This window comes from Mobula hypostoma, chromosome 22 (genome assembly GCF_963921235.1).
Source record: "Mobula hypostoma chromosome 22, sMobHyp1.1, whole genome shotgun sequence".
NCBI classification, from domain to species: domain Eukaryota; kingdom Metazoa; phylum Chordata; class Chondrichthyes; order Myliobatiformes; family Myliobatidae; genus Mobula; species Mobula hypostoma.
This window is the reverse complement of record NC_086118.1, coordinates 35,335,330-35,362,874: the sequence shown is the minus strand read 5'-3', so window position 1 is coordinate 35,362,874 and position 27,545 is coordinate 35,335,330. Positions and strand designations below refer to the sequence as shown.

Below are 27,545 nucleotides of genomic sequence, written 5' to 3'. Positions count from 1 at the left end.
CGTAGTTTCTATTTGGAAAGGGGATTGCAACTATATTGACTAATCAGAAACATCCAATTAAAAACAAAAATTACAGATGTTGGAAATCTAAAATAGAAACAGAAAATGCTGGAAATATTCAAACAGTCTTGCAACTGAAATTTTAGCTGTTTCTCTTTCTATAGTTGCAGCCTGATCTGCTGAGTATTTCCTGCATCTGCTGTGTTTATTTCCCATATTATGATGACATTGGGATCTTTGCCAGAGTATTTGTTAAACTTATACGACAAAAGGTAGCAGATGGCAAAGTGAGCTGACGAAAATATGTTTACCCCCTCAGATCAGTATTTAATTCCATACAAGTCCTGTAGGACAAATTTATTCATTCTTCTAAAGACTTTGTTGAATTTAATGCTAACAATTCTGCACTTTGGCTGTTAGAAGGAAAGTACTCATTTCACGTAAAAGAGATTCTTGTTTTGCATTTGTTACAACACAATTTCCTCTCCTCCCAACAAGCATGACGAGTTTCAACTGATTTTATTCTGCAGTAACAATTCAGCCACCTGTTGCTTTGCTCTCTGTCTCCTTTTGTATATTATAAATACCTATCATCTCTCTTATGCATCTCATGGAACATTCAGCCTCCCTGCATGAAACAACCAGCACTTCACCCATCGTATAAAATCTGTTGCCAAGATGACACTGACTGAAACACTGGAATAAAGGAGGTCAGCCAAAGCTATTTTCAGACTGCCACTGCTGCATTACATCTGGCAGTAACATTAAAAAAATCATTCCTTGAGCATACATTTTGGAAAACATTCATTCTTCCACCCTTGGCGTGCATAAAAATTCATAATTATTCTTCCATCTTGCAGATGCATTTGTTATAAAAAGCAACAGAAGCATTTTCTCTTCTTATTTTAATTCTCTTGATTTTAGTCGTCAGAAAAATAATATGAAAGATTATTTTTCTCTGGCTATTCATTATGAAATATGATAAAACCAACCAGAATTTTTTAAAGAATCCTTGGATGCACATGATGGCCAAAGGGAAATGCCAACTGCAGACATTAGTCAGTCCCTTTTATTGACAATATTTGTGAGCTTTGTACAAAAAAAAGTGTTTCTATATATTTTCTTAAATTTTCTGAAATTATATTATTGTTTTTAATCCTGTGTGATTTAAAATCATGAAGAAAATACATTACTGTACAAAACAACATTGTGAGGAAGCAAAAGTCTTCATAGTTCAATCTTAGGTTTGTGCAATGATTGGCAGATATGTCGTTTTGGTAAGTTAAAAATGATGGGGTGTGCTCCTGGATAGTATTTCAGCCTCTTGCTGAAAATCTAACTCCTATCATCCTGTATAAAGGCTGTATGAAGAAAAATGCTTCACTGATTTGCATATGTTCACTTTCTTTTTTACCAATGATTCCAAATCTCTGAACTGGTATAATGTTCATTGTTATATCATTCAAAAACTGTGATGTTTTCTGGTAGTTAACGAAAAACCTGCTTTACAATGAGAACTTAAAATTTCTATTTTTTTTAACTAGTTAAATTTGTGAATTTTCTGTTATATTTGCTTTAGTGTATCAGTATGTTTATACCATTCTTTTACTAGTTTAGGTTGTTTCAAGTTTTGCTGAATTTATTCTTTGTCTAGAGCAATATAATGGTTTTATAAGTGTGTTTCATTGTACTCAGTACTTCAATGTTATGCAGTCCTTTTTTCCTGTTATGCTTTTGTTCATGATGTTTGAATACATTAGTTTTATCTTTGTTTCCCCTCTTCTTGACTTTATTGTGAATTTCACATCTAGGGAAACATTTGCCTAATACACTCAATATTTTTTACATCCATCATATATATAGTAATAGATAATTATGATGTACCTTAAATCTGAAATTTTAAATGTTGCTTTGAGAAATGACATTCATTTTAATGTTGAATCTTGTTTTGCATGTATTATTGTCCTTTTCAGAAAGAATAGGGGATAGAAAAACTGTATATTAAGAGATGGCAGAAAGCCTCAAACTAATGCCTGCATCTTCAGTGAGGCTCAGAGGGAATCAGTTATTGATATGTTGATATTCTTTGTAGTTTTGGATAAATACAAAATCAGTTGGTAAACAGGCAAAGGATTTCTGACAAATAAATTTTAAGTTCCATTTGCAACCAGATATTAGTATTAGGCAGAAGCATAGAACAGATTAAGATGGCCTTTGTGTCACAAATTGGGCTTAAATGTAGTAAAATATTGGGAAATGATGTCATTCAGTGAACACAATATATAAGAATAATACATCATGCAACAGGAATTCAGGGAAGAGATAACATTAAATGTATGTCTAAGGTAAGAGTGAGTGGCCTTGAAATTACTCAGCATCCAAAACTATACAGTAAAGAGGAGCAGCATGTCACATGGGAGACCTGACGACTTTCATCATGAATCAATATTCTAATTCCCACAATGGGCAATGCAATAGGTGCATGATAATTGTGAATCTGAGGCTTTGTGTGTGTGGGAAATAAAGTATTAGTTACAAGAAATGCAAACATAACCTGTGATATTCTGCCATGAAGGAAGTTCCAGAGGACAACAGATCTCAGTGAGACAATCGGAGACCGTTTTGACCTTGTGTCAGAGAGGTTATCAAACCATTGTAATTAATTTTCTGTTTGCAGTCAGAGTTTGGAACTCGGTTAATCCTTGCCCTTGTAGGAAAGGAGAACTTAGCTGAGAGATGGCCAACTTCAGGACCAGCTTTCACTTCATTGCTAGACTCCCTGAGAGCAGCACATGGGAAGGTCAGTTCTAATAAGTAAGGAGCAGAGTTTAAGTCCTGTCCTGCATTCAAAGACACACAATTTTATTCACACATATATTTAAACTACAGCTTAACAACAGTGACATCAATCATGCCTAGCATGAATGCCATTGATGCAGCTGGCCACTATGCCTAATTATGCCATGCAAATGGAGCCTGCACAGTACCACATTAAGTGCATAATATTCATAGAGTTCTCAATCATTCTTACCGATGGATTTCAAGGTTATAAAATACTGTTTTGTAATACAGAAAAAAATTACATACCATGCCTTAGGGTTTCTTGCCTGGTTTCATCTTCTACTATAGTCTGGGTACAGTCCAGCTTGTTGAAAGTCATTCTATTTGAATTAGAAACCACTGGCATAAATAATTCCCAAGATACGTCTCACTGAGGTGCAGAATGCATTTCTCTTTGTTAAAAGAGACAACAAGAAAATAGCAAATATTTGGATCAATAAGCAATCTGCAATTTGGTCCAAATTCAAGCCATTTTTCAAAGAGATACAGGTGATATTTAACTTAATGGAACATTCTATCTAAGAGGTATTTGCAGAATTTTTATTTGCAATAGCAAATAGAATATTCTTATTTGTAGGAGTTAAATTTACAGTGTATATTTTTCCTATACAACCTGTTCAATTTACAAGACTTACAGTTTTTTTTTAAACTTTTACCCACTAATTTAAATTAAAAAGCACAATCAAGACTTCTGAATTATAAGTGCTATGCTATACATCTTCTGCATTTTGGAGAGCTGGTAGTTATTAGAGCAATTAGTAGGCTTGGTTTCTATCCTGTTCTCTGCTGCATTCTGTATGGAGCTTACACATTCTCTCTGTGACTGACTGTGCATGTTTTCTTTGCGTGCTTCATTTCCTCCATCTCAAAAACATAGTTGGCTAATTGGCTACAATAAATTGCTCTAGTGTGTAGCTAAGTGGAAGAATACTGGGACGTGTAAAGGGGAATGTGGGAAATACAAACTAAGATTAGTGTAAATTGGTGCCCAGTGGTTGGCACGAACTTGGTCAGCCAAAGCTAGTCAGTTTCTGTGCTGTAAGATTTTGATTCTAATAGTTTTGGAAGGCAGGTACTAAAAGACAACATCTAAAATTTGCTTCTTCAGATGCAGATAAAAATTGTGCATTTTGTACATTTAAGAAAGACAGTGAAATTCTGTTATCAAGAAAAGTAATAATATACTCCTGAATATTTACTGCAAGAACTACTGAACTATGCAGTATATTGAATTTGGTGTTTATTGTACAGGCTACAAATCATTTTCAGCAGTACAGTACTCGTTTTAAGGGTTACGTGGTAAATGTTTTTATTGATGACTATGACGGTAGCCCTGCCTGAGTTGCATCCAATTTTCCTAATCAGTTTCTCTGCTTTCTTTCATGAATTCACTAACTAAAGTCAAGGTATAACTTCATGAGCGATAGCAGTTCTCCAGTGTCATACTAATGGGCTATTCTTGTGTGAATTAAGACACAAGCTAATTCTCAAGCAGTATCTAATATTTGCATTTTACCAGCAGGGCTCAATAGCAATCAGGGATATTTTCAAGTCTCAAGACTAATAGCAATAGCTATAACATTTCCTTTATTAGACAGGAACTGAAAGCAGAAACTTCCTGGACTTTAATGTCCATTTGCCCTTGAAAAAAATAAAGAAAAAATTGAAAGCCAAGCCATGAACATATAGAACCTTCTCGTGTCCTGTATAAAAATGTCATTTCTACAAAAGAAAAGGTTTCCTGTGTACTACCTTTTATCAATTTAGAGTAAGAAAACAGAAACAGTGAGAAATTACTGCTTACATTATATGGAACTCTTACAATTACATTTTATTGAGATTAAATCTGACCAATTGTTCATTGTTGATTCATTGCTAATTTACTGTCCTTTCTATATGTCATTGTTAATAAAATTTGGTTTAATTTCAAGACAGATAGCAGAATACTAATAAAAAAAGTTGCAATTAAACAGATAGTATACCTTGCCAAAATACTTGAGGTTGAAGGGAAACATCCTTTCTTAACTCAACCCATCAAGTACCATAGATTCTCCAAAGGTAAAAGAAAAGAAATCTCAAAGATGACACACTATCAACTGGATTTCAGGCTTGTTATACTCCATTTTCTATTCTCTCCGCTTCCTCAAAAGCTGTCCTTCCTTCTAAACTCCACTCCTGTGTTGTACACAATGTAAATCTTAAAATACAACGTTGAGCGGATGTTTCGGGCATAGAATGTAGAATAGTTATTTAATTTTTTCTATTTCACAAAGATAGATGGAGGTGCAGGTAGTTTTGAGGAAGCAGGGAGCCTACAGGAGGACTTGGACAGATTAGGAGAATAGGCAATGAAATGACAGACAGACAGACATACTTTATTGATCCCGAGGGAAATTGAGTTTCGTTACAGTTGCACCAACCAAGAATAGAGTATAAATATAGCAATATAAAACCATAAATAATTAAATAATAATAATATGTAAATTATGCCAGATGGAAATAAGTCCAGGACCAGCCTATTGGCTCGGGGTGTCTGACCCTCCAAGGGAGGAGTGGTAAAGTTTGATGGCCACAGGCAGGAATGACTTCCTATGACACTCTGTGTTGCATCTCGGTGGAATGAGTCTCTGGCTCAATGTACTCCTATGCCCAACCAGTACATTATGTAGTGGATGGGAGACATTGTCCAAGATGGCATGCAACTTGGACAGCATCCTCTTTTCAGACACCACTGTCAGAGAGTTCAGTTCCATCCCCACAACATCACTGGCCTTACAAATGAGTTTGTTGATTCTGTTGGTGTCTGCTACCCTCAGCCTGCTGCCCCAGCACACAACAGCAAACATGATAGTACTGACCACCACAGACTCGTAGAACATCCTCAGCATTGTCTGACAGATGTTAAAGGACCTCAGTCTCCTCAGGAAATAGAAACGGCTCTGACCCTTCTTGTAGACAGCCTCAGTGTTCTTTGACCAGTCCAGTTTATTGTCAATTCATATCCCCAGGTATTTGTAATCCTCCACCATGTCCATACTGTCCCCCTGGATGGAAACAGGGGTCACCGGTGCCTTAGCACTCCTCACGTCCACCGCCAGCTCCTTAGTCTTTTTCACATTAAGCTGCAGATAAATCTGCTCACACCACGTGAGAAAGTTTCCCACCGTAGCCCTGTACTCAGCCTCATCTCCCTTGCTGATGCATCTAACTATGGCAGAGTCATCAGAAAACTTCTGAAGGTGGCAAGACTCTGTGCAGTAGTTGAAGTCTGAGGTGTAGATGATGAAGAGAAAGGGAGACAAGACAGTCCCCTGTGGAGCCCCAGTGCTGCTGACTACTCTGTCTGACACACAGTGTTGCAATGCACAGATAATGTACTGTAGCGAAGCACATGGTCATGCACTTTGGTAGAGGATGTAAAGGAGTAGACTATTTTCTAAACAGGGAGAAAACTCAGAAATCAGAGGTGCAAAGACCTTGGGAGTCCTAGTGCAGGATTCCCTCAAGGTTAGTTTGCAGGTTGAACTAGTAGTAAGGAAAGCAAATGCAAAGTTTCAAGAAGATTCATTTCAAGAAGACTAAAAATAAAAGCAAAGATGTAATGTTGAGGCTTTCTATTATATTGGTCAGCCCGCATTTGGTCTATTAGGAGAAGTTTTGGTCATCATACCTAAGAATGGTTGGAGGTTTACAAGAATAATCCCAGGGTTGAAAGGGTTAACGTATATGGAGCATTTGAAGGCTCTGGTCCTCACTGGAGTTCAGAAAAGTGAGGAAATTCTCACTGAAACTGACCAAATATTGAAAGGGCTAGAGAGAGTGGGCATGGTGAGAATAGTTCCAATAGCGAATAGTGGAACAGTCTAGGACAAGAATCCACAGCATCAGAATACAAGGACATCCCTTTAGATATGAGATGAGGAGGAATTATTTTAGACTGAGGATGGTGAAATCATTCCACAGTTGCCTGTGGAGACCAAGCCACTGGGTATATTTGAAGTGGAGGTAGATAGATTTTTGATTAGTAAGGACATCAAAGGTTACGAAGAGAAGGCAGGATAATAGGGTCGAGAGGGAAAATAAATCAGTCATGATCAAACGGTGGAGCAGACTTGATGGGCTGAATGGCCTAATTCTGTTCCTATATCTTATGATCTTAGGTCTAGTTTTACTTCAGTTTATTTCATACACCTTTTCAAATATATTTATTGAAACATTCCATCTTAGATAAAATCTACATTTTGCAGATAAAATCTCAACTTAGTATCTCACCTGCTTTCTTATAACCAAGAAACAGGAACACTCTGGTGATAATACAGTCATCTTCTGTCTTGATAATTACTTGAGGTGTGCATTCGAGTTGTAGAAAAACATTGGTGACAAATATTACTTCATAACATACAATAACCTCCCTGTTAATGTTTTCAGACACCGACATGCCTCCAGTAATTGGTATTTTACATTGAAAACATTGGCGTTTTACCGAGGTAAAAACTGTTACATGTTCCTCCAAAGTCTAACTTCATAAATTATTGAAACTCAAACTGAATCTCAAATTCACTACTATGCCACATGGATCAATGAAACTGTAATTTGCTGAAAAAAAAGGATGTGGAAAACTGTAGTAATTATTTTAGGCTCTTAACCTCACTTTTGTGATAGTTCTATCAGCGATATAGTTTAAAATGATTTGTTTATCATAACTCAACACAACATAAACTCAGTGCCGGTTATGCTGAGGATATCACCAACTGGAATTTAAGATTATATTTGTAAAACTTCCACATTAATATTACCTAAATGTCCGTCTAATTGATGATATTAAACCTCAGTTTAATTATGCTCATTCTACATGAGAACAACATCTGGATTCTAAGATCTCTGAGGTATGCATTTATCTGCTAATTGTGTTAAATCGAATCTGCACAATTAAATCTCAAGAACACAATGAAAATCATCGTGTCAACTTCTCTCCAAGCACTACAAATCCCTTAAAATATACTGCTCATCAAGTATTCCAGGGAACTCCTCACACATTGAGATTAAACCAGTGATGAAGGATGTCCAGTCCCTATACATTTATATACCCCATCAAGAAGGCCTTAAAGCTCGCTGCTTCTTTCTCAATAAAAGAACCAACCAGCTCCCCTCCACCACCACCACCCTCTGGCAGAACTGGTCCTCACCCTCAACAGTTTTTCCCTCGGCTCGTCCCATTTTCTCAAGACTTGAGACATAGCCATGGGCACCCACATGGGCCCCAGCTCTGCCTGCCTCTTTGTTGGCTATGTAGAACAGTCCATGTTCCCAGCCTTCCTGGTAATGGTCCCCAGCTCTTCCTCCACCACATTGACGACTACATTGGTGCTGCTTCATGCACCCATGCTGAGCTCATCAAATTTATCAACTTTACATCTAACTTCCACGTGGTTCACTTGGTCCACTTCTGACACTTTCCTCCCCTTTCTTGATCTCTTTGTCTCCATCCCTGAAGACAAACTGTCGACTGACATCTTTCATAAACCCACTGATTCCCATAATTATCTTGATTATACCGCTTCCCACCCTGTCTCCTGTAAAAACCCTATTCTCTTTTTTCTGTTTCTTCACCTCCACCACAACTGTTCCCTGGATGTGGCTTTCCTTTCCAGGAGATCAGAGATGTCCTCCTTCTTCAAAGAACAAGGTTTCCCTTCCTCCACTATTGATGCTGCCCTCAACCACATCTCCTCCATTTCCTGAGCATCCACACTCACCCTATCTTCCTGCCACCTTAATGATAGGAGTTCCTTTTGTCCTTACCTACCACCTCATGAGCCTCCACATCAAACACGTCATCCTCTGCAACTTCTGCCACCTCTAAAGGGATCCTACCATCTTTACCTCTCCCTGCTTTCCACAGAAATTGCTCTCTGAATAATTTCCTTGTCCATTCATCCCTCCCCACTAATCTCCCTCCCAGCAGTTATCCCTGCAAGCGGCTAAAGTACTACACCTGCCCATTTATCTCCTCCCTCACCTCCTTTCAGAGCCCCAAACAGCCCTTCCAGGTGAGGCTTCCACCTGCAAATCTGTTGGGGTTGTCTATTTTGACCAGTGTTCCTGATGCAGCCTCCGCTGCATTGGTGAGACCCAACATAACTTGGGGGACAGCTTCGTTGATCACCTATGCTCCATCGGTCAAAAGCAGAACTTTCTGGTGGCCAAACATTTTAATTCCAATTCCCGTTCCACCATGTCGACCCATGGCCTCCTCTTATGCCAAGATATGGCCACCCTCAGGGTGGAGGAACAACATCTTATATTCTGCCTAGGTAGCCTCCAAAATGATGGCATGAATATCGATTTCCCTTTCCGGTAAAAAAATGTTTACCTTCTCCTCCCCTCTTCTATTCCCCACTGTAGCCTTTTAAATCTACTCACCTGCCTATCACCATCCCTGGGTCCCCTCCTCTTTCCCTCTCTCCTATCAGATGCCTTCCTCTCCAGCCCTTCATCTTTCCTATCCACCTGGCTTCACCCATCATCCACATAAGAAAATCTGCAGATGCTGGAAATCCAAAGCAACACACAAAATGCTGGAGGAACTCAGCAAGCTAGGCAGCATCTATGAAAAAAAGTTAACAATGTTTCAGAAAACGTCATCAGGACTGCTGTCTGGCCTACTGTGTTCCTCTAGCATTTTATGTGTGTTGCTTACCTATCACCTTATAGTTGTCCTCCTTTCCTTCCCCCCACGTTTTTATTCTGGCTTCTTCCCCCTTCCTTTCCAGTCCTGAGGAAAGGTCTCAGCCTGAAATGTCGACTGTTTATTCATTTTCATTGATACTTCCCTGATAGCGGAGTTCCTCCAGCATTTGTGTTTGTTACGATGATGAAGGATGTTGCTGATGAAGGAGGATTTTGATAGTTTTATTTTGTTTTTGCAAATTTTTCTTCCTCATCCTTCCAACAATAAATATTCAATCAGAATAATATTTTTTTTTCACCTCAGCTTAGACTCATTGCTCTGTGCAACTTGATTATTATGCACGTCTGAGCTTTGGCTGTGAGAAGAAACAAACCAGTCAGTCATAAAGTGGACATCAAAGCTGAGCTCATCCTATCATGCCCTCAGCCTCACCCAAAAGACATGGAAGTATCACTAATTTCTGATTTCTAACCTACAATATTGATCGTAATTGTCAAGCACTTGCAATTTATCAGAATCCTAATTAAAGGTGATCAAATCAATGGATTCACTTATTAAATCCATTGAACTAGTGAACTTTCTTTCCCACCTCTTCATCACTCTTGTTTCTCTGCTCAACTTCAGTGATATTTCTCAACCACTGCCACCAACAGCTGCACCATTCAACCTCTCTTGGTTTCAACCCTCTCATTGATCTGTCCTTCCCCACATATTTACACTTTCTCCATAACTTAAAACTATTTTGATTTCTAACTTTTAGTAGTTCTGCTCAAGTCATCAACCTGAAACATTTCTAACATCAGATTACTTTTGTTACTTCAAATTTCCAGTATCAACAAGTTGTTTTGCATTTTACTGGATGAATAATTGTTTCTTTTCACCACTTTGACACAGTAAACAATCATATTCTACCTTACTCTTCCCAAAAAACTCTCGAGACGAGGAGAGAGAAAAACAAAGTTAACACATTTAACTGACCTACTGTCTATTGCTAGCATTTTTTGCTCTATTTTAACAGATTTCAGCTGAGTTCACATCTGTGCTTCTGACCTATCAAAAACGACAGTGTGAATCTTCGCAATGTCAGTGACAGAGAAACTAGAGCAATGGAATGAAGTGGAATAATCCTTACAGGAAAACGAATGATCTTATAATAGACAATTCAAACAATCCAAAGTCATGAAGAAGGGTCTCAGCCAGAAACCCTGTTGGTTTATTCATTTCCTAAGATGCTGCCTGACTTACTGAGCTCCTCCAGCATTTTCTGTGTAGCTGGATTTCTGGCATCTGCAGACTTTCTCATGTTTATGAATTGTTAACTGGATTTATTAGTATATATCAATTACTGGACTTCCCTCCAAAAAAAAGATATGGAGGAATCAAGGAAAGGAAGAACGAGAGATGGACTAAGGAGAGAAAAAAATAGAAAATGGCGTCAAACTTGATGAAATGTCATTCAGAGTGACAGCAGGAAAATAGCATCAATTCAGTTAGCACTGTACTAATTATAAATGAGGCAGATGGTCTGATAGGAAACGAGAACAAAAATAGACCACCTCAGGTTGAGAGCTGACCACTATAAATTGCCCCTAGATGAGTGGAGTTGATGGAGATTTGGGAAATGATATTAGAGGTAAGGGTTGGGCGGTTGACGGCACGAGATCAGAGCTCAAAAGGGCTGTACCAACATGCAAAATGCTGGTGGAATTCAGCGGTTCGGGCAGCATAAGAGGTGGGAACTGGGCAGTGGATATTTCAGGTCGTGGCCTTTCCTGTTTCCGTGCTGTATGACTCTCATCTGCTACAAAACAAGATGCAAGATGCAGACCCAGGCAGCGTCTGGAAGAAGAGATGCAGTTAACGCTTCAAATTGAAGAACTTAGTGCCGGACCCGTTCAATATTTGTTTCCGAATAAAAAGCAGAGTTTCCTCGTCAGCACAGCGACCGCTCCGCCCATTTACCTCGCCGCTCTACAGTCCCGGGGCAAACTTCAGGCTGCGGGTGGGCGGGCCTTGCGATCGCAGCTTGGTGATTGGCCTTTGGCTCGTAGTGACGCGATCGCGATGACGCCGCAAGCGGCGATTGGGCGGCGTGCGAATCCCCGGACAGTTCCAATCCCTCAGCTAATGTCCAAGAAACCGAAAAAAACCAACGAGTGCCGGGAGCGGAGGGGGAAAATACTAACAGCGAGCTGACTGTGAGCGGCCCCGGTGCGGGATTTTCTTTCAGGTTGGCATTGTGCCTAACTATTCCGGCTCTCGTTGGGCGTTCACCCTTTCTGCGGCTTCAAACCGGCGGGCGTTGGCGACTCCTCTTGGTTCCCAGTGAGTGTTGGTTTTCGCCGTTTTCCTGAAGGGGATCGAGTCGACACTGTGGTTGGGCAGGGCAGGGCAGGAGGGAGGGAACGGTGAGCGCCAACGGTCGCTTGTCCGCAGGACGCGCGCGGCGAGAACCCGCATCCCCCGACCCCCCTCTCACCACCTTGTCCGACCCCCTCCCACCGCCAGCACTAGCACCAGCCCCATCCCACCCTTTTCAGGTCGGCGAGCTTCCACCCAGAGCCCCGAGTCTCTCCATTTGGACACTTGGGACAACGGGCATCAACCAGACTGACACATCCTCCTGAATCAACCTTATAGGCGCATTCCCGACCATTAAACATGAGGGTTCCCCTATTGTTCCTCTCAATTCATTAGGGCATCTTGAAAACGTATAACGTGCGAATAGGGAACCGGAGAAAATGCCTCTGATCGACTATCTATTTTCCCCTCGCACTGTTTTCTATTGTTATGGTAGTATGTGATACGAGTTCAGTTTAATTTGCACAAACGTGTAACTGACTTTTTATGATATTCTATGACAATGACATGTTTCACTAACCAGTTATTATGCTTAGAGTAAACGAATGAAATTTAAAATCGTAGGGCGGTTTAATTTACCTAGACACTAAAGGGGACAAAGGAATATGGAAATAAGGCTGCCACATGGATTACAACAACCAGCATTGCATTTTGTATTGTGCCTTTTTTTTTAACGTACCTGGTGCCCGGTTCTTCACAGCAATAAAGCCACACATTAAGGTGATTGCCCGAATCGTTTAAAGAATTTCGAATTTTAAAGCGAGCTTTGTTAGTAAAGAAGGTATGGGAAGGAAATTCGAGAATTTAAGATTCGAATAGTTGAAGGCTTTCAGATTTACAGAGTAATTTCAGCACGGAAGGTCATTCGACCTCAAGTCCTTCCAAATCAATCCCTGCCGTCTTTCCGTGACTCTACAATTCTTCCTTTACCGATATAGCTCCCTTATGAATGCAGTAATGTCTTTTTTTTCCTAAGATGTCTCGTGTCCCTTTGGTTCTTTGCACATATTAATCCCACACCTCCTGGTTGTGTTCTCTATCTCTCTCACTCACACACACACACTCATACACACACTCACACACACACACAGGCCAGGTTATCCGCATCTTTTCTGCACCCACTCCAAATCCTTCTCATCTAACTAAAGTGTGGTACAACTATTCCAGTTGTACCTCAAGAGTAATGTTTTATAAAGGTCACTTCCTTCTTCATGTCAGAGTTGTTGAATTGTTTACAACAGTGACTTGGAGTACTATAGTGTTATGGTTTGTCATTTGTTTCTTCAAAGGGTAAAATCATGTGCAGTTGTTTGACCTGTAAAAGCAAGTTCCATGTACTGTATTTCAATGTAAACCAGCCAGTGCTATAATGTCAATGTCATTCCTTGGGTAATGGCAGCTCGTTAGTGCAGAATTTAAGTATCTTGCTGCAAGACTCTCAATTTGTCTGACAGTGGTGTGTAAAAAGGAAGTCTGTTTCTCTTCTCTTTCCAAATATGAGTGATGTTTTAGGATTAGTCGAAGGATTGAAATCAAGCATCACATCTATGGCTTTTCTGCCTTCACTGCCTTTTTGATGATATCCATTTTAGTAGCAAAGGCTGATAAATCAGCCATTGAACCAGGAGCAATGATATTTTTGAACACAGAATAGAGTGAACTGGAATTAAACTGATAAGTCCCAGAGTTATAAAGAAATATTGGCATTTTATGCTACATTTTGGGGAACATTTAGAATAAATGTATATTTTAACCTTCAGATTTGTTGATAACATGCAACCAAAATTATTGATATGTTAATAATCCGGAATGACAATATGTGACACCAAGAACAAAGGGTTTAAGTATTCTTGTCTGTTAATATATTTTTTAAATACTTAGTGAATCTCAATTTGCAAATGAAAAATAATAACTTCTCTTCAATGGTAGGTGAAGCAGTCTTAATCTGCTGTGTGTTTCAATTTTTATCAGTTTCAAGAGTGCAGTTGCAAATCCCTCAGTCTGTTTTTGTCTTTAGCAATAAGGATTCAAGTTGTGATGCATAAATACTTACAACATGTCTCTGCTGTGATAAAGGACCTAGACTTGATTGTTAGCTCAACCCACTCGAAGAGTCTTGGCCCAAAATGTCAACTGTACTTTTTTCCATAGATGCTGCCAGGCCTGCTGAGTTCCTCCAGCATTTTGTGTGTGTTGCCTATCTTTACCCATCTTGCAGAATTCAAAGTTTTGCTGTGCACCTATGTCCTTACAAATTTAAAAATCTTTCATTAACACCTACCTTCCCCTAATCACCAGTTTATATGCTAACTTCTTCCATTATGACATCCTCATTCTCGCCATTATCAAGGCTAATTTGCACTTCACCAGCTTCCATCTGGGCATTCTCCAGACTGAGTTCGCACTGCATAAACAATTTGCATTTCTTCATTTATGTTTTAATATAGCATAAGCTACCAAGGTATTTCACAGCATTCTCAAACATTGTTCTCAGTGTGATGTTTGGTCAGGTGACCAATAGCTTGGTCAAAGGGAGTGGTATTTAGGAACATCTTCAAGGGAAGGAATTCCAGTAGTTTGAGTCAGTTGTTAATTGAAGAGTGGCGTTCGAAGTAATATCATGGAGTTCAAGTCATCCAATGCGGCATGAGTGGCAGCAGGGCTATTGATGTGCATGAACATAATAGAACAGTACAGAAAGCATTGATTATGAATGGAAAGAATTGGTTTATTCTTGTAAATTGTTATGAATAAAGTTCCTTTTGTTTAAACATGTTCCAGTTTATGTCAGCTGAAGAGATGGGGACCAGATCATGGAGAAATTTGAAAAAAGATGAAAATTTTAGTGAGTTAAGTACTTGATGGGAACTAGTATGGGTAACAATTACAAGGAAGTTGGGTGAGTGGGACATGTTCCCAATTAGGATTTAGAAATCAAAAATTTTGATTAACTTCACTTCAGACGGTAGAATAAAAGGATGCTTGGAAGCAACTGGGATAATCAAAAATGAATTTTATATATTAAAAAAACAAACCTGAATTTTACTCCCAACTGGAAGGCCTTAAAGTTCTCCATTTTTTAGACAGCTGACATAACCAGTTCACCTCCACCACCACCCTCCTCCGTTTGTTAGTGTTGGTCCTCACCCTCAATCTTTTGGCTGCTACCACTTTCTCCAAACTGAAGATGTAGCTATGGGCCCATGGACAACCCATGTTCCAAGCCTGTATTGGCAACACTGCTCAGCTCTTTCTGCACTACACTGATGACTGCATCAATATTGCTTGGTGCACCCACATGTCAATTTCATCAACTTTGCCTGCAATTTCCACCCTTCTACACTGCCCTCAAATTTACTTGGTCCATCCATACATCTCTCTCCCTCCCTTTTCTCAATCTCCCTTTCTCTATCTCTGGAGACAGACTGTCAACTGATATCTTCATAAATCTACTGACTCACAGCTATATTGACTATGGCATTTCCCACTGTATCACTTTAAAAAATGTCATTGCCTTCTCGTAGTTCTTCTGTCTCTGCCACATCTGTCCTCAGAATGGGGCTTTCCATTCCAGAGCATCTGAGATATCCTCCTTCAAAACACTTGGGTTTTCTTCCTCTTCCATTGAAGCTTCCCTCACCCACATCTCCTCCATTTTTTTCAGACATCCACTGCCCCCTCATCTTCTGTCATAACAGGATAGAGTTCTGCTTGTCCTTACCAACCATCCCACGAGCCTCCCCATCCAGCACATCATTCTCGTATCTTCCACCATCTTAAATGGAATCCTGCCACTACTAAACATATCGTTTTGTCCCCTTCCCACAACCCCTTCCTTCCTCCATCCCCACACCCTCCGCTTTCCACAGGGATCGCTCTTGATACAACTTCCTTGTCAAATCATCCCTTCCTGCAGAGCTCCTTCCTGGCAATTATCCCTGAAAGTGGGACACTTTTATTTTTATTTATTGAGATATACAGTGTGGAACAGGCTCTTGTTGCCCACTGAGCCATGCCACCCATAAACCTACTGATTTAACCTTAGCCAAATCACAGGACAATTTACAATGACAATTAACCTACTAACTGGTGATACTTCTGGACTGTGGGAAGAAACAAGAATACCCTGAAGAAACACATGCTCACATGGGAAGGACATAAAAACCTTACTACGGAGGACATTGGAATTGCCCCAAGCCAAAATAGCATTGCGCTAACCACTACGCTACGTGGCACCCTGTGCCATAAGTGCTGTACCTATCCCTATTACCTCCTCCCTCACCACCATTCAAGGCCCCAAGCAGTCTGCACCTGCAAGTCTGTCAGGGTTGTCTACTGTGCTCCAGTGCTCCTGGTGTGGCCTCTCCTTACGTTGGTAAGACCTGACATAGATTGGGGATCACTTTGTCGAGCGCCTTCACTCAGTTCATCACAAAAGGTGGATTTTCCTGGTGGTCATCCATTTTAATTCTGCATCCTATTCCCATTCTGACACATTGGTGCATGGCCTCTTCTACTGCCACAAGGCCACCATTAGGTTGAAGGAGCAGCACTTCATATTTTTTATGGACAGCCTCCAACCTGATGGCATGAACATCAAGTTCTTTAACTTATGGTAATTTCCCCATTCTGGCTCCCCTCTTACCCTTTCTCTTCTCAACTGCCTATCACCTCCCTCTGGTGCCCCTTCTCCTGTGGCCCCCCTCCCATCACATTCTTTCTCCTTTACCTCTTTAACCTATCACCTCCCAGTTTCTCACTTCATTCCCCCAATCTTCCCCCTCACCCACCACCTTATTCTGGCTTCTTCCTTACTTTCTAGTCCTGATGAAGGGTTTGTGCCTAAATATCGACGGTATATTTCTCTTCTTAAATGCTGTCTGGCCTGCTGAGTTCCTCCAGAATTTTGAGTTGCCAAAGGTGAGACTTTTGGTTTAAGATAAGTATAGGTAGATATATGTTAGGGTCTATAAGATGGTGTACAGGCAAACTATTAGTTAAATGCCATGAGCAATCATGAACTAGTTGGGTACTTTTTTTTAACCAAAACAACAGCTTTGGACCATTTATGTTTGAATTGGAAGATATTTCTGTTGATGCATTTATGGATATCAGGCAAGCAGTCTCACAAACTTAAAGAAAATGGACATGAGATTCTGTAGATACTGGATATCTAGAGTAAAACAGACAATACTGCAGGAACTCAACAAATCAAGCAACATGTATGGCAGGGAGTAAATAATTGATGTCTTGGGCCAAGACCCTTTATCAGACAAAGTCCTGATAAAGGTTTTCGGCCCGAAAAACAGCTGTTATTCCTATTTAATTAAATGCATAGCTTATTTAATGCGGAAGCAGATAAAATGTGTTTCTGCTTGAGGGAATTTTGAACTAGGGTCACTTTCCCAAAGTAATTCTTTTAGTGCTGAGATTTTTTTTCTCCAAGTTTCATAAATTCTTTGGAAATCCCCTTCCTCAGAGGGTAAAAGCAGAGATTTTGAATATTTTAGGCAATGAAGAGGTAAGAAGTTAAAAGGGTAGAAAAGGATAAAGTGTAGAGATAGAGAATACATTCAGATTAGCCAAGATCATGTTAATTAGCAGAACAGACATGAAGGTACAAGTGAACAATTCCTTAATTTGTCTTTTTTATGATAGCTTAAACAATTTTAGGGTTAGACTCGTAATATTTCCACTTGTATTGTCCACTTGTGGGCACGTGGCCAAGTGGTTAAGATGTTTGACTAGTGATCTGAAGGTCGTGAGTTCGAGCCTCAGCCGAGACAGCGTGTTGTGTCCTTGAGCAAGGCACTTAATCACACAGTACTCTGCGACAACACTGGTGCCAAGCTGTATGGGTGCTAATGCCCTTCCCTTGGACAACATCGGTGTCGTGGAGAGGGGAGATTTGCAGCATGGGCAACTGCCCGTCTTCCATACAACCTTGCCCAGGCCTGTGCCCTGGAGAGTGAAGACTTTCCAGGTGCAGATCCATGGTCTCGCAAGACTAACGGATGCCTTTAAATTGTCCACATAACATTTTAGTGTTTTTCTTTAAAGGCTGAAAATGATCTAAAAGCTCTAGCCAGGCAGTGGAGATGACTGGAAATTCTCAGAACACCGCTGTAGGTTTTATTTGAGACTATAGACATCTTCTTATCTGCATTTCTGGAGAAATTACCCTGCTATTAGTGGAAGATGTTGCTGCTGTATGTTTGTCATTTAGTATACTCTCTAGTTAAGTTCACTTTGTTGAGGGGCAAACAACAAAGTAGGGTTGATAGTGTTGGTAATAAATACCATTTTTAAAGTATATATGGGAATTAATTTTTTAAAACGTCAAGTGGTTATTTCTGCAAAAAACAAATCTTATTTTAGATTTGTGTTAACTTTTAAGGGGATGGATGAAGTAGTGTTAACTTTTCCTACTAAAATTAAATATACTGCAAGGTGTGCATTTGGACCAGGATTCTCATTTGTGTTATGAAAAGACAAGCGTGTTCATTGCTTGCAGATTGTTTGTTCATGAAATTATTACCTAACTGATGAACAGTTGCAAGAAAAAATTTGTGAATCCTTTGCAATTACCTCGTTTTCTGCATTATTCATAAAATGTGATCTGATGGTCATCTAAGTCTAAGACAAACACAATCTGTCTAAATTAATAACACACAAACAATCGTACTTCTCATTAATACTGAATACACCATTTAAACAATCAAAGTCTAGGTTCAAAAAAAGTATGTGAACCTCAGGGGTAATTCCTTCTAAAGACTTGAGTGTTCATCAGTCCACAGTAAGAGAAATTGTCTGCAAATGGAGGAAATTTAGTACTCGCCCTAGGAGTAGGCATCCTGCAGCAAGAGCACAGTGTGCAATGCTGAAGGAGGTGAAAAAGAACTCATGAATAACAGCAAAAGATGTACAGAAATCTCTAGAACTTCTAAAGTCTCTGTTCATGTGTCCACTATAAGAAAAACACTGAACAAGGATGGTGTTCATGGCAGGACACCATGGATGAAACCACTGCTCTCCAAAAAAAAATTGCTGCACGTGTCAAGTTTGCAAAAGACCATCTAGATGTTCCACATTTCTGAGACAGTGCCTGGCCAGCTTGCAATTGTTGAGGGAACAATGAATTCAAAATTGTATCAAGGTATTTTACAGGAGAATGCCAGGGTAGCAGTCAGTCACCTGAAGCTTACTAGAAGTTAGATGATGCAAAACACAAGAGTAAATCAACATCAGAATGGTTTTAAAAGAGGAAAATTCGTGTTTTGGAAAGGCCAAGTCATAGTTCAGGCTTTAACCCAACTGAGATGCTGTGGCATGACCTAAAGAGGGCTGTTCGTGCACAGTATCCCAGAAGTATTGATGGGAAACAGTTTTGTTTAAGGAATGGTATGAAATTCCTCCCCACTGCTGTGCAAGTCTACACAGCTACAGTAAACATTTGGTGGAGGTTATTGCTACTGAAGGATTATTACAGGTAAACCCTTGTAAACCAGTATTTACAAGGATTCACATACATTTTCAAGCCTGGATTGTGAATGATTAAAGAATATGTTCAATAAAGATGTGAAAAGTACAATTGTTTTGTGTGTTATAGTTCAGACAGATTGTGTTTGTCTATTATGGTGACTTAGATGGAGATCAGACTGCATTGTATGAGTAATTAATGCATAAAACCAGGTAATTGCAAAGGGCTCACAATTTTTTTTTGCATCTGTCGATTATTTTTTGTCAAACTAATTTTAGCATTGTATTTTAATTTTTTTTGCTTGCCCTGGATGATGGTGTAACAAGCTATGTTTTTTTTTATTTTAATATATGTGATTATGGGATATATTCAGAACAGGCTTTATCAAATTCATTAAATATTTATTAGCATCATGCATGGTTAAGCAAAAGTTACAAAAATGTTTTTTAAAAATTCACGCAAAAGATGGTGTAAATATAAATGAGCTGCTTCAGGAAGTGGTCAATGCATTGGAACAACACACATATATAAAAAAAAATGCTGGTGAACGCAGCAGGTCAGGCAGCATCTATAGGAAGAGGTACAGTCAACGTTTCGAATCTTCCTATAGATGCTGCCTGGCCTGCAGCGTTCACCAGCATTTTTTTATGTGTATTGCTTGAATTTCCAGCATCTGCAGATTTCCTCGTGTTTGGATCAATGCATTGGTTTGCTTTTTTTATTATTGTCACATGTGCAAAGAAAGTGAAAAACTTGTCTTGCACATTGTTTATACAGATCAAATCATGACACGGTACATTAAGGTAAAACAATGGCAATGCAAAAGTAAGCTACCAAAGGAGTGCAGTGCAGATGAGCGATGAAGTGCAATATCACAACGAAGCAGATTGTGAAGCCAGGAGGCCATTCTTATTGTTCAAGAGGTCCATTCAAGAGTATGATAACAGTGAAAAGAAGCTGTCCTTGAGCTGTGTGGCACATGCTTTCAGGTTTTTGCATCTTCTGCTCAATGGAACAAGGGCGAAGAATGTCTCGAGTGAGTAGTGCCTTTCATTATGTTGGCTGTCTTACTGAGACAGCGAGAAGTACAGATGGTCCATAGGGGGGAAGCTGTTTTTTGTGATGTGCTGAGCTGTGTCGACAACTCTCTACAGTTTCTTATCACATGCAAAGCAGTTAGTGCACCAAGCCATTATTCATCCAGTCAGTATGCTTCCTGTGGTGCTTCGGTAAAAATTGGTAAGTTAATGGGGGCATACAGAATTTCTTTAGCCTCCTGGAAAAGTAGGAGCATTGGTAAGCTTTCTTGGCTGTGACATCAACATGAATGAACCTGTTCATGCCTAGGAACTTGAAACTCTCACAAGGTTGATGTAGACATGAGCATGTGACTTTCTGAAGTCAATGACCAGCTCTTTTATTGACATTGAGGGAAAGGTTGTTGTCATGACACCAACCTTTCCCGTATTCCTACTCATCATTATGAGATGTGATCCACTACAGTGGTATCATCTGCAAAATTGTAGATGGAGTTAGAGCAGATTCTGGCCATGCAGTCATAAGTATACATGGAGTAGAATAGGAGATTAAGGATGCAACCTTATGGAGCACTAGGATAATTGTGGCTGAGGTTTTGCTGCCTAGCCTTACTGATTGTGGTGTGTTGGTCAGAAATTCAAGGATCCAGTTGCAGAGGGAGGCATAAATTCCCAGGGTCTGGAGTTTGGTGAGGAGTTTGCTTAGCATATTAGTATTGAAGCCAGAACTGTAGTCAATAAACAATGGTCTGACTTAAATGTCTTTACTGTCCACTTGCTCCAGAAATGAATGTAGGGCCAGGGAGATGGTGATCACCATAGCCCTGTTTCAGCGGTAGGCAAAATGCAGTGGGTCGAAAGTGTCTGGAAAGCTGGAATAGATGTGTGCTGTGTCCAGCTTCTCAAGGCATTTCACAGTGGTTGAAGTTAAGACCACTGGGATGGTAGTTATTACAGTGCATTATCTTTCTTATTTTGAGTACTAGGATGATAATGGTGGCTTTAAATCAAGAAGGAGCCTCAGTCCGGAAACAGGTATAATAACATTGAAAATAAATTTGGAAGGGTACCTGGATTTTTAAAAAGGTTTAGGTTATGGGCTAAATGCAGACAAATGGGTCTAGTTTAGATAGCATCTTTTAGACATTGGCAAGTTGAGCCAAATGGTTTATTTCTGTGCTGTATTCTGTGACAGAGATTATTGAAATCTGAAATCAAAACAGGAAATGTCAGAAACAGGGCTGGAGGTCTCTGGGGGGGGGAGGGGTTGGAAATAGTTCATGTTTCAGGTCTAAGATCTTTTGTCAAAAGTAAGTTTTAGTTGCAGAGAAGTTCAGGAAGTGAAGGGTCAAATAAGGGGATACCCCTTACAGAGCGAGATCCAACTGTGTGATAGGGACATGAGTTTGCAGATGCTGGAATCTAAACAACAAAAAAAACTGCTAGAGGAACTTGGGTCAGGCAGCAACTGTAGAAGGAAATGGATGGTCTACATTTCAAGATCCTTCATCCTGACTCTTCAGATCTGCTGTGTTCCACCAGCAGTTTGTTCTTGTCTTTTTTTTAAAAAACCATTCCTGCCCTGCAACTGAAACTAATTCACTTTTCCTCAGGGTCCTGTGCCGAAAATTGAACTGAGTTTCTGTTTCCATAGATGATGTTTGACATGATAGTTGCCAGACTGGAATGTAGAGACATAGAATAAACATTAGAGAATTAGCTTCACATACAAACTCTTTTAACATTAAAAACTGCTTTTATTTTGACTGTGAAAGAAGAATTTATATGTTGTGTGTTGAATTTGTACAAATAGATGTTAAGGAATGAGTTGAGAGCTTTGGGAATCTGGTCTGAGCTTTCGTGATAAAGTGATTCAAACAAGATGTAGTCAGGACACGGAGACAGTATTACAATAGGACATTCTACATCCATCTTGAGATTTAGTGTCCTATCCTGTTTTACAATCGCTTCATCTCTGCAAAACATGAAAACACTATATCATTTCGCGTTCTTTGAAATTGGCCAGTTACACTGCCTCATCATTACGTTAATTGAGAATGCAATTTTCCACGTGGATTAGATGCGAGTTAAAGGGGCGGAGATGTGGTTCTGACTGGCTCGCACTACGCCACCTATCCCAGACTGTTGGGGGTTCTGCCGGACGAAGTCTACTGGAAGACGCTCGCGAAGAAGTCCTGTGAATCAAGCACTGTAAAAGCAAAAATTTAGCACGATTTCGATAATCGAGGTTCTATATTTTTTTTCCCAGAATCTTGGTATTAGCTTTTTTTTAACTTATCGAAAATAAACCCGAGGAAGGAAGGAACCGAAGCGAATCAAGGTATTATTCCAGAACCAAATATCTGAAATACAATCTTTAGGGATGTTATTGCCGTTGACTGGATTTGGAATTTAAATTTGTTATACTTTAAATTTGATCGTCTTTGGAAACTTCGGATTTTCGTGCAATAGTAACTTATGAGTTTAGTCCGAGGACTGTGCACTCCGCATGATGTCACGGCTCATGCTTGGTTAAGGCGTGTGCTGGGCGATTACTGGGCAATTCGGTAGTTTGTCGCCCCTGTCTGGATATTGAGGCGAGCTTGGAGCCTATTCTCCGCAGTGCTCAGCTTTATTTTATTCCTTAGTTTTTCCCCAGTATGTGTTTTTTTTGTGTCAGCCTACCATGACCTGCCCCCACCATCCTTGCAGGTAAGAATTGCGGTGCTGCAGATTAACTTGGCTTTTGAGTTGTCACCACGCCATGGAAATTTTGAGTTTGACGCAGTTTTTCGATCGGAGCTGAAAGCGAAGGGATCAGAAAGAACGAATCAGTTGGAAAATGTAATGGGAATCATAAACAATATTATCGTGGCATAATTAAGAAAGTTGAAGTGGAGTTTGAAGTTGTTTCCTGGTAGATTGAACGTTTCTCGGCTGAATCACATATTCACTTGCCGCCATGACAGAAGGTAAATACGAAAACGTTTGGGAGCGAGTTGTAACCGTATTTGAATAGAACGCCAGCGTGTTGTAGAAGGTAAAGGAAAATGAAAGTGAGCATTTTCCTAGTGTATTTTCATCCCTGTGACTAATGTGCGTCTCAGTGCCTTGCATCAAATGCTTGACAAATTATTAGAAAATAATTTCTTAATGCCAGTAAATCCTGTCATTTAGAAAAACATGGACTTGTAAGGGATAATCGGCATGCTTTTTGCGGGGGAGGGGATCTTGTCACTCAAATTTGATTGTTTTCAGGATATGACAAAGATAACCACAGAACAATTAATAGTGTTTACATGGATTTAAGTAAAGAATTTGACAATGTCCCTCTTTGGCCATTCTGTAAGATCAATTTGCATGAGATCCATAGTGAGTTATTAAATCTGATCCAGAATTGACTTGGTCATAGACTGGGAGTGGTAGTGGAGGGGGTGTTACTCTGACTGGAGGTCTGTGGCCAGAAGTGGTTTTCCAGGAATTTGCCTGGATTAATATGTATAAGCTGTAAAGAGAGGTTTGACACACTTAGATTTTGTCTTGAGCATTAGAGGCCTCTGGATATATTCAGTTGTTAGTCAGATTTATTCCCTGGGTTGAAATATCAAATACTAGGGGGCATAGGCTAATGTTGAAAAGGGGAAAAGTTTTAAAATGTGTGAGTTAAGTTTTTATTACACTCTGATGGGTTTCTTGAATGCAAGTGATAAATGCAGATAGAAAATTTTGGAGGCATTTCAACACACAAACAGGCAAAGGACAGAGAGAAATGGACCACGTGTTGGTAAATAAGAATAGTTATAGATTAACATCATTGTCATTGTCAAAGGGTTTTGGCCCGAAACATAGACTGTATGCTTTTCTATTGATGCTGCCTGGCCTGCTTAGTTCCTCCAGCATTTTCTATGTGTTGCTTGGATTTCCTGCATCTGTAGGTTTTCTTGTGTTGATATTCACTGTAGACATAGTGGTCCGAAAGGCTTGTTCCTGTTTTCTACTGTTCTGTTCTGTTCTATATGGGTTGTGAGAAACTTATGTGTTCTGATTTGTGTTTTGAGTCCAACTGAAAAGTGAGTGCATCCCTCACTTAAATAAAGCCAATAAGTTGTGAGACAAAATATATTCATTGCTGGTTTTGCAAAAATGGCTCATATGACACTGCAGTTAACACATTGTTGTCCATTATTGTTACAGGATTCTTATAGCAATGAAATTTGATAACATTGTCAATTTGTAGCAATCCTGTTTTGTTAAGAGGAAATCTGAGAGTGATAAACAGTTTTTAAAGAAAGAACGGTTTGCTGACTCTTCTGCCAATGGAACTGGAGAGCATAGATGGTAGTAATTGGCTAAAATAGAATTAGAAAACCTGTATACATTGGGAGATTAGGATCTAAATTACATTGGAGTGGGAGGCAGGTTAGTAGCAGCACTTGTGACATTTGAATCATCAGTTCCCTCATCTCTATCCCCATCTGTTCCCAGGATGAGGCTTTCCTTTCCAGGACATCAGAGATGTCGTCGTCCTCCCCTTTCAAAGAATGGGGTTTCCTTTCCTCCACCATTAACGCTGCCGTCACCTGCATTTCCTCCATTTCCCAGACATCTGCACTCACCCCATCTTCCTGTTACCTTACAGAGAAAGTTCCTCCTATCCTCACCTTCCTCCAACAAGGCTCCACATCATTCTGCACAACTTCTGCCATCTTCAGCAGGATCCTACCACAAACACATCTTTACCACTTGCACTCCACTTTCTACAGGGATCACTCCCTCCATGATTCCCTTGGCACATATTCAGTTGTAGTTATCCCTGCAAGTGACATATATGCTATACTTTCCCATCTACCTCGCTTGCCTCCATTCAGGGCCCCAAACAGTCCTCCTAGCTGAGGTAACGCTTCAGCAAATCTGTTGGGGTTGTCTATCGTATCCAGTGCTCCCGATGTAGCCTCCTCTACAATGGTGAGACTGGATGTCAATTTGTCAAGTACCTCCGCTCCATCCACCAAAAGTGGAATTACCCAGTGGCCAACCATTTTAATTCCTATTTCCATTGCTGTTCCGACATATCAGTCCATAGCCTCCTCTTTTTGCCATGATAAGGCCACTCTCGGGGTGGAGGAGCAATACCTCATATTCCATCCATGTAGCCTCCAAATGACAGTATGAATATTAGTTTCTCCTCCTGGTAAACAAAAATTCCCCCCTCCTTCTCTCTCCTATTCTCCACTCTGTTCTCTTACCTCTTCTCCTCACCTTCTCCCCTTTCTCCCCTGGTCCACAATGCTCTTCCATCAGATTCCTTCTTCTCCAGGCCTTGGCCTTTGCCTTTCCCACCCAGTAGGCTTCACCTATCCCCTTCTAGCTTGTTCTCCTTACCCCTCCCCCACCTTTTTATTCTGGCATCTTCCCCTTTTTCAGTCCTGAAGAAGGGTTTCAGTCCTGTTTGTTCATTTTCGTAGATGCTTCCTGACCTGAGTTCCTCCAGTACTTTTTGTGTAATAATGAGGCAAGAGAAATCATCATGAAAAACATGCATGTGTTCTAAGGAATTGTATTTGTAGCAGTTTATCTTGTGCAGTAAATTGGCTTGCGTTTTGTTTTATTCTCTAACAAGGTTCTGAGCTGGAGTGGGCCTAAGTTTGGTTTGTCCAATTTCTGTGAAATTTGAGGCATATGCTGCTAAATATTTGTCAAGAGTTTTTCACAGCATTGTCACGATTTTCTAATTGCTTTTCAAATTCTAAGTTAGCAATATATATATATTAAAAAATTGGTAGGATCTCTCTTCCCGACGTTGAATGTGGTTAAGTGGTTCATTTGAAGTATGGAATGTGTTCCCTCTATATTTTGTGCAAACAATTCTATAAATAGAAAGTAAAAGTGCAAATAAGCGTTCAGTGATTTTTACAATAAAATGAAAGCCTGTAAATTTATATACATACTGTAAAATGTCGAAACTAGTCCATTATCTATTGCAACATTTAGGACAGAGGGCTGTAGCATTAATTAATTGATCCAGAAAGAAAACGTGGTGGACATTGGTTCCTGTTAATGAAACAGACCATGCATTGGAAACATATTGAGGCCACTTGATTTCACAAAATGAATTTCAGGATTTATTTCAGTGGTCTTGTATCTGGTTGCTTCTACTGTGTTGAAAATCCTAGCCCATCTACAGAAGCTATCTGTAAACAAGACATCCTCAAATTAGTTTCTTTAAGTGAAAATCATCTTGGAACTTGTGCTTCTGGATCAAGGATTCCCAACCTGAGGTCCATGAACCTCTTGCTTAATGGTATTGGTTCATAGCATAAAACAGGTTGGGAACCCCTGCTCTAGATAGTTAAATCATAATAATTGAACTCATAACAGATTAACATTGTAACATTCGTAAATACAGCTGTCCTTGTAAACCACTTGTTAAGTGGTGGGGCAGGTGGTGCTGAGGAATCAGGGAGTCAGCAGAAGGACTTGGACAGATTAGGGCAATGGGCAAAGAAGTGACAAATGAAGAAAATGTCGGTAAGTGTATGGTCATGTACTTCGGTAGAAGGAATAAAGACATAGACTTTTCTAAACAAGAAGAAAATTCAGAGGTGCAAAGGGACTTGGGAGTCCTAGTGCAGAATTCCCTAAACATTAACTTGTAGGTTGAGTCAGTGGTAAGGAAGGCAAATGCACTGTCAGAATATAAATGCAAGGATGTAATGTTGAGGCTTTATAAGGCATTGGTCAGACTGCACTTGGAGTATTGTGAGCAGTTTTGGGCTCGTTATCAAAGAAAGGATGTGCCTGAATTGGAGAGGGTCCAGAGGAGGTTCATGAGAATGATGCCGTGAATGAAAGTGTTAGCATATGAGGAGTATTTGAGGGGACCTCATTGAAACGTATGGAATATTGAAAAACCATGTATTGAAAACCCAGCACCCGAGTGCCCTCATTACCATCTCGGTTGACTTCAACCATGTTACCATGGCTAGAACACTGCCCAACTTCACGCAGTATGTGAGCTGTACAACCAGAGGGGAGAGGACTCTGGATTTGGTGTACGTTAACGATAAGGATGCATACAGCTCTTCTCCCCTCCCCCCCCCACCCCCATTGGGAAGGTCAGATCACAACCTGGTGC

General features: G+C 40.0%; 1 protein-coding gene across 5 annotated transcripts in view; it reads left to right on the top strand.

Moving 5' to 3' along the window:
* Positions 1-11,616: 11,616 nt before the first annotated feature.
* cdc42ep4b (CDC42 effector protein (Rho GTPase binding) 4b) overlaps positions 11,617-27,545 on the top strand; it is a 29,700-nt gene continuing 13,771 nt past the window's right edge. The window contains exon 1 of one of the 5 annotated variants that reach the window (XM_063074450.1): positions 11,617-11,762. The gene's annotated coding sequence lies outside the window, so the exon portion shown is untranslated. The other 4 variants (XM_063074448.1, XM_063074449.1, XM_063074452.1 and 1 more) reach the window with 4 other exon arrangements.